Raw genomic sequence first — 6,000 nt, forward strand, 5'->3', positions numbered from 1 at the left:
AAAGGGGGCAGAAAGGAACCCACTAATAAAGGAAACAAACAAACAAAACAATTCCTTTCAACTCCATGTGATCTGAATCAAACTGAATATCTGTCATGTTGAATCAATTCAGTACAAATCTTTTGTTGTCAAAAAGCACAGAATTTTGAGTGGTACAATTATTTTATTGTAGATATTTTTCATATGGGTCGAAAAGCCATTTTTCCATTGAAAACCTTTTTCTGACAAAAAAAAAAAATTCAACCATCTCTAACTTCCCTCATGCTGGGTTTCCCCCAGTATTCCACCATAGCTCCTTGCCACCCCCAAACGGTCTTTGAAAATCACACCTCCCAGCTGGGGATTTTCCAGCTCCTCTCTCTTTGGGTTTGTGCTGCACAGAAGCCCTTCGATGTTATTAAATCCCCTTTCAAATGTCTCTGTGTCAGAGTCACTCAGCATTTGGTCTGCTGTTTGGGTCGCAGGCCCATGTTGTGGTAGTTTAGAGGCCTAATCAGGGATTGGGACCCCACAGTGCTAGGCACTGTACATGCATATGCCAGTCAGACAGTCCCTGGCTCAAAGAGCTAGTAGATACACAAGCCAGGAACATCCTCCCCTTCCTGTCAGCCCCCAAAATAACCATCCACCCCCTCTTCCATTCAGCCTGACCCTCACAAATCCATCCAGGCCCCCACGCCCTGTCCACAATCCTCCCAAATGTCCATCCATGTTACCATCCTCAAATCTATCCATGCCACCCAACTCTCCTCTCGGGACCCCTGAAATCCATCCATCCCCCTTCAGCTCTCTTCTCGGGACCCCCTAATCTAGCCATGGCCCCCTCAGGCTCTTAAAAATCCATCCATACCCACTGCCCCTCCTGTCAGAAACTCCCCTCCATCCCTGGTCTCCCTTCAGAACCTGCCTCCTTTTGCCTCCCCAAATCCATCCATCTCCCCTTTCACCCATTCCCTCAGCCCTCCTGCCTCCCTCACATCATCCATCCTCCCCTACCCCACCTCTCCCACTGGTTCCATCCAGGTCCATCTCTGCCTCCCTGCCCCATTTATCTCCTCACCAACTGGAGTAGGGGTAGGAGGGACCTTCCTCTGTTTCCCCAAGGGGGTGGAGGTGGCTCTGGGCTTGGCTGCCTAGAAAGAATCCTCGAAGGCTGGCGGTTGAGGTTCCCTATGCTAAGCTGGGTACTGCAGCTGTGGTTCTCCAAGCAGGCAGGGTGGGGTCAGGCCCCTTGGTTTGCCTGGTGGGGGGAAAGGAATCCTTCCTGAAGTGGTAGGTCACTTACCTGAGGTGACGACTGGCTTCCCTTGGGTAGTTACTATCAAGAGGAGCAGTAGTGGCCAGAGGAGCTGTCCCTTTGACATCTTTCCTCTTCGGTGGCAGTGCTAGAGTGAACCAACTTCCCCCAGAGCCTGCAGTAGGGGAGCCCCTGAGATAACGTGCATCTGCTAAGTCAAGAGAAAATCCCCTCATTGCTGGGAAGGGAGTGGTGCAAAGAGATGGGTTTCTCCCTTGTCGTGATATTTGGGATCACTGCCCACCTGACACAAGAGGCTTTTGACAGCCACAGACACTTACAACAAATGGATTTCTGCACAACTCATGCTCCGTCTTTGTCTCCTTTGTTTACCAGGGGCACTATCTCCCCCCAACACACTTAAACTTTCTATTTTTCTTTGCTAGCTAAACAAACCACATTCCGGGATCCATAGTGGAGAGGGAGGTGGACAGAGAAAGTTGAATGGCACTGAGGTGCCAAGTTTGCCTTCTGTCAAGCTGATCCCGGCCAGAGTCTTTACTTTCTCTCCAGTGGTTTCTCATAAACAGAAGTTAAACTCGGTGCCGGAGCCTGACTCACCTTTCTCTGTCGCTAGCTTCCTGGAAAGAGCCGGAGAAATTTAAACCTGTGCTATAATTAGGGAGATGGGGTAAATTCAGTAACGTAGTAATGTAGATCCGGGCCCTCGTTGTGTGTCTGTGCTAAAATCCATATGCACAAAAATCATGAAGGTGGAGTTAAGGGGACAACCTCACCACTGCCCTGTGTTCCTTGGGCCCTTCTGGAATGGAAAACCAGAATTCCTAACATGCGAACTTTGGGGAAAATCAGGAAATGCAAAGTGAAGGGAGAAACTGCCACACCAATCTTAACGCTGCTCCCTTGGGAATGGTGTGGGATTATAACAGAATTCACCCCCTCCCCTAATAGACCTGTCATTCTCTCTGTGCCCAGCACTGCTCGCAATCCCCACTCCCGATCTACACCCTGGGACCCAGTGTTGTGAACTGGGCAGCGATATTGATCTGGCGGGTATTGCTACTGGCTGGCAGAGGCTGGTACGGTGCTGTGATCTCCCAGAGGGGTGAAAAGGGGCAGAGTTAAGGTTAGAGGGTGAGAGAGAGAAAACTACCCACTCCTTGTCCTCAGCCTAACAACCCCGCCTTCTCTTTTGCTGGCACCCTGCAGGTCTAGTCGTCTGAGGGTACGTCTACACCGCCCTAAAAGACCCGCGGCATGGCCGCGAATGGCCCGGGTCAGGCGACTTGAGCTGCCGGGCAATAAAACTGCAGTGTAGACGTTTGGGCTGAGGCTGGAGCTTGGGCTCTGACACCCCGGGAGGGGGCAGGATCTCAGATTCCGGATGTCTACATTGCAGTTTATAGCCCCACAGCCCCAGCCCCGTGAGCCCGTGTCAGCTGCCTTGGGCTGAGAGACTCGGTGCAGCTGGTTTTTTATCACAATGTAGACGGGCCCAGTGAGTTCCATCCTGCTGCCCATCACCATGGTATCTGGGCACCTTCTATAAAAAATCACCAGCAAAGTCCCTTGTGGATTTCACGGTGTCTCTGGCTCTACCCCCTTTACGAGATCAGAACCCTGCTCGAGGGAGGCTCTGTTTGTTTTCGGAGGGTGGGGCGTTGGGAATAAACGGGGTGTTCAAATTCTGAGCCTCACGTATGGTGGAGTAGCTTTGCAGTGTCTCCTGAAGATGGGCAGACGCCGGCTGGGTCCAGTCTCCTCTGGAAGATTGTTCCACAGCCAGACCCCCTCGACGGTGCATGGTTTGCCCCCTGCTCTCTCTGCGAGCTGCATTGTCCCAGAGAAGCGCAGCTGTCGTGGGGGTTCAAAGATCGAAATTCGGCCTCCAGCTGGGGCTTGATCCGGTAGTTACTTTGAAGATTCCAACCCAGCTGGCATTAGAAGCGGTCCTGGAGCCAGCGGAGAGGGACTTGGAGCCCAGATCTGCATGCGGGGCAGAGCTGGCACAAGGGCAGATGGGGTGGGACTGTGTCCACTGGAAGAGCCGGGGGAGGAGGCTTGAAGGGAGCTGGTCCCCCTGGGGCACATAAGCACTCAGTGGCTAATGTCCCGGGCTCAGCCAGTTGCCAGAGGCTGGGGGCGGTTACAGAATCCAGGAGACTTTCAAGCTGGTTAATTGCAGGAGTTCCAGGGTGAGGCCCATCTCTGCAGGTAACAGGCCTGTCAATTAATAGGGCACATGCTCCCCACCCGTGAGCGCCTGCCCTGGTACCATGCCTTTCGTTTAAGGGACACATACATGTGCCCTTTCTCCCCTTCCTATACTGGGGCCTGTTCGCCTTGGGAGAGCGGAGCAACAGATTGGACCCCGGGAGCTGCTCAGCGCTGTGAAATGTGAGGTAAAGGTGATGGGGTCACTGGCCAGGCAGGGGTTAACGTCGCCTTTCCAGGGGGAAACACAGGCTGGGAAACCCCTGATGCACCAAGAGCCCTGGTGGGAGCAGGACCCTGGCCAGATCAAGTGCATGGGGATTTCCCCAGCGCGTAAAAGAAACAGAAACTCTACAGCGTTGCTGCCTCCAGTATCAGCAGCTGGCTGGGCCCTGCAACAGGCCGAATTCTGCTTTCCATTAGACTGGGGTAAATCCAGAGTAATCGCCTCATCGCCTTCAATGAGCCGAATGCTGGTCTCACAATGGGGTGTATTCAGAATCCAGCCCCACTGACTTCACTGGAGTCACTCTGGGTTTACACTGGAGTCGCTGAGATCAGAATCCAGCCCCACTGACATCATTGGAGTCACTCTGGGTTTACACTGGGGTCGCTGAGATCAGAATCCAGCCCCACTGACGTCACTGGAGTCACTCTGGGTTTACACTGGGGTCGCTGAGATCAGAATCCAGCCCCACTGACGTTACTGGAGTGACTCTGGGTTTACACTGGGGTCACTGAGATCAGAATCCAGCCCCACTGACTTCACTGGAGTCACTCTGGGTTTACGCTGGGGTCGCTGAGATCAGAATCCAGCCCCACTGACGTTACTGGAGTGACTCTGGGTTTACACTGGGGTCACTGAGATCAGAATCCAGCCCCACTGACTTCACTGGAGTCACTCTGGGTTTACACTGGGGTCGTTGAGATCAGAATCCAGCCCCACTGACGTCACTGGAGTGACTCTGGGTTTATACTGGGGTCGCTGAGATCAGAATCCAGCCCCACTGACGTCACTGGCATCACTCTGGGTTTACACTGGGGTCGTTGAGATCAGACTCCAGCCCCACTGACTTCACTGGCATCACTCTGGGTTTACAGTGGGGTCACTGAGATCAGAATCCAGATCGGACTCCACTGATTGCAGTGGGACCACTCCGAATTTATACCCAGATCACTGAGATCAGAGTGGGTGTCCCCTCTCCTGCACGATGTGAGCTGTCTGCTGGTAACCAACCCGTAATTCGCATGAGATCAGGTCTCCCCCGTCCCTCCCAACAACACCACAAAGGTTTTAATCGACCAGAAGGACAGTAGGAATTCCCAGACTGGATCAGACCTGAGATCCCTCTAGTCCAGCATGTTCTCTCCAACCAGGGGCGCCGGAACGGGGGGGTGGAGGGAGAGGAGGCCATGGCCCCATCACTTTTAAAAGTGGAAGGGTTATGCCCTCTCACTTCTTACTGGCCATAGGGGCGAGCGATGGGAGTGAGAGGGGGCAGAGAGGAGCGAGCAGGGGCGGGGCCTTGGGGAAAGGGGTGGGGCAGGGGCGGGGCTTTAGGGCAAAGGGCCAGTGTGGGGGCGGGGCCTCAGGGAGAAGGGGTGGCATGGGGGCGGGGCCAAGGTTTGGGTGCTGGCAAGGGACCTTCTGTTGCTCCTGTCTCCAACAGTGGCTAGTGCCACCTGCTTCAGAAACTGCAAATATTGGCAAACTGCTTGGCCCAAAAGAAGCAACGTTATATTGCGTGGTCTGAAAAGAAAGTTAAATCATAGATGATTGCGATCGTGTAAGGAAACCAGCCCCCCTCCCCCACCACCCCGCCCAGCCTTACCTCTCTCTTGGATGGGCATATCCTAGGATTCCTTCGGCCTTAGCTGCTTCCTGCAGGTTGTGTTTAAATGCGGTTTTATTCAGATATGCAGCGGGTGTGGGTCACTTTCCGGGATTATCTGGGTGTGTCTCACTTCATTGTTTCCCTGCCACTGGGGCCTTGGGCACCGGGACACCTGGGTCCCTCCTGTTCTCTGCCTGTGGCACACAACAGTCTAGTCTCCTGGCGGGGCTGGAATGCGTTGGTCTCATTTCGGTTGCTGGGTTCGGTGTGCAGGGTGATGGGTGCTGTCGGTGGCCTGTGATACACAGGCGGTCAGAGCACACGGGCTGGTGGTCCCTTCTGGCTTTAAAGTCTATGACTGTGATCACTGCCACTGCCCCGTATATCCTAGCGCTCTCCTAGCGGCTACTGCTTCCCAAGCGGCATCGGAAAGCAGCGCCCATTTCGAAAGCAGCAAACACACCGTTGGGTTTGCACTGCACAGGAAAAGAGGCATAAAGTCAGGCCTGGCGTGAGGCGGGATTTGATCACCGTGTTGAAGCTTTTGAGGGTGCGATTTCCTGTTGAGCTGCCCAATAAACACCAGCACAGAAACAGGCCAAGTAGCAGAGTCCGGGCGGCCACTCTAATAATAATCTCTCTGGCCTCAGCGCTGCTAGCTAAGGAAATCGCCGTCACTGCGGCAGGCCACGG

This window comes from Malaclemys terrapin, chromosome 13 (genome assembly GCF_027887155.1).
Source record: "Malaclemys terrapin pileata isolate rMalTer1 chromosome 13, rMalTer1.hap1, whole genome shotgun sequence".
Classification (NCBI taxonomy): Eukaryota; Metazoa; Chordata; order Testudines; family Emydidae; genus Malaclemys; species Malaclemys terrapin.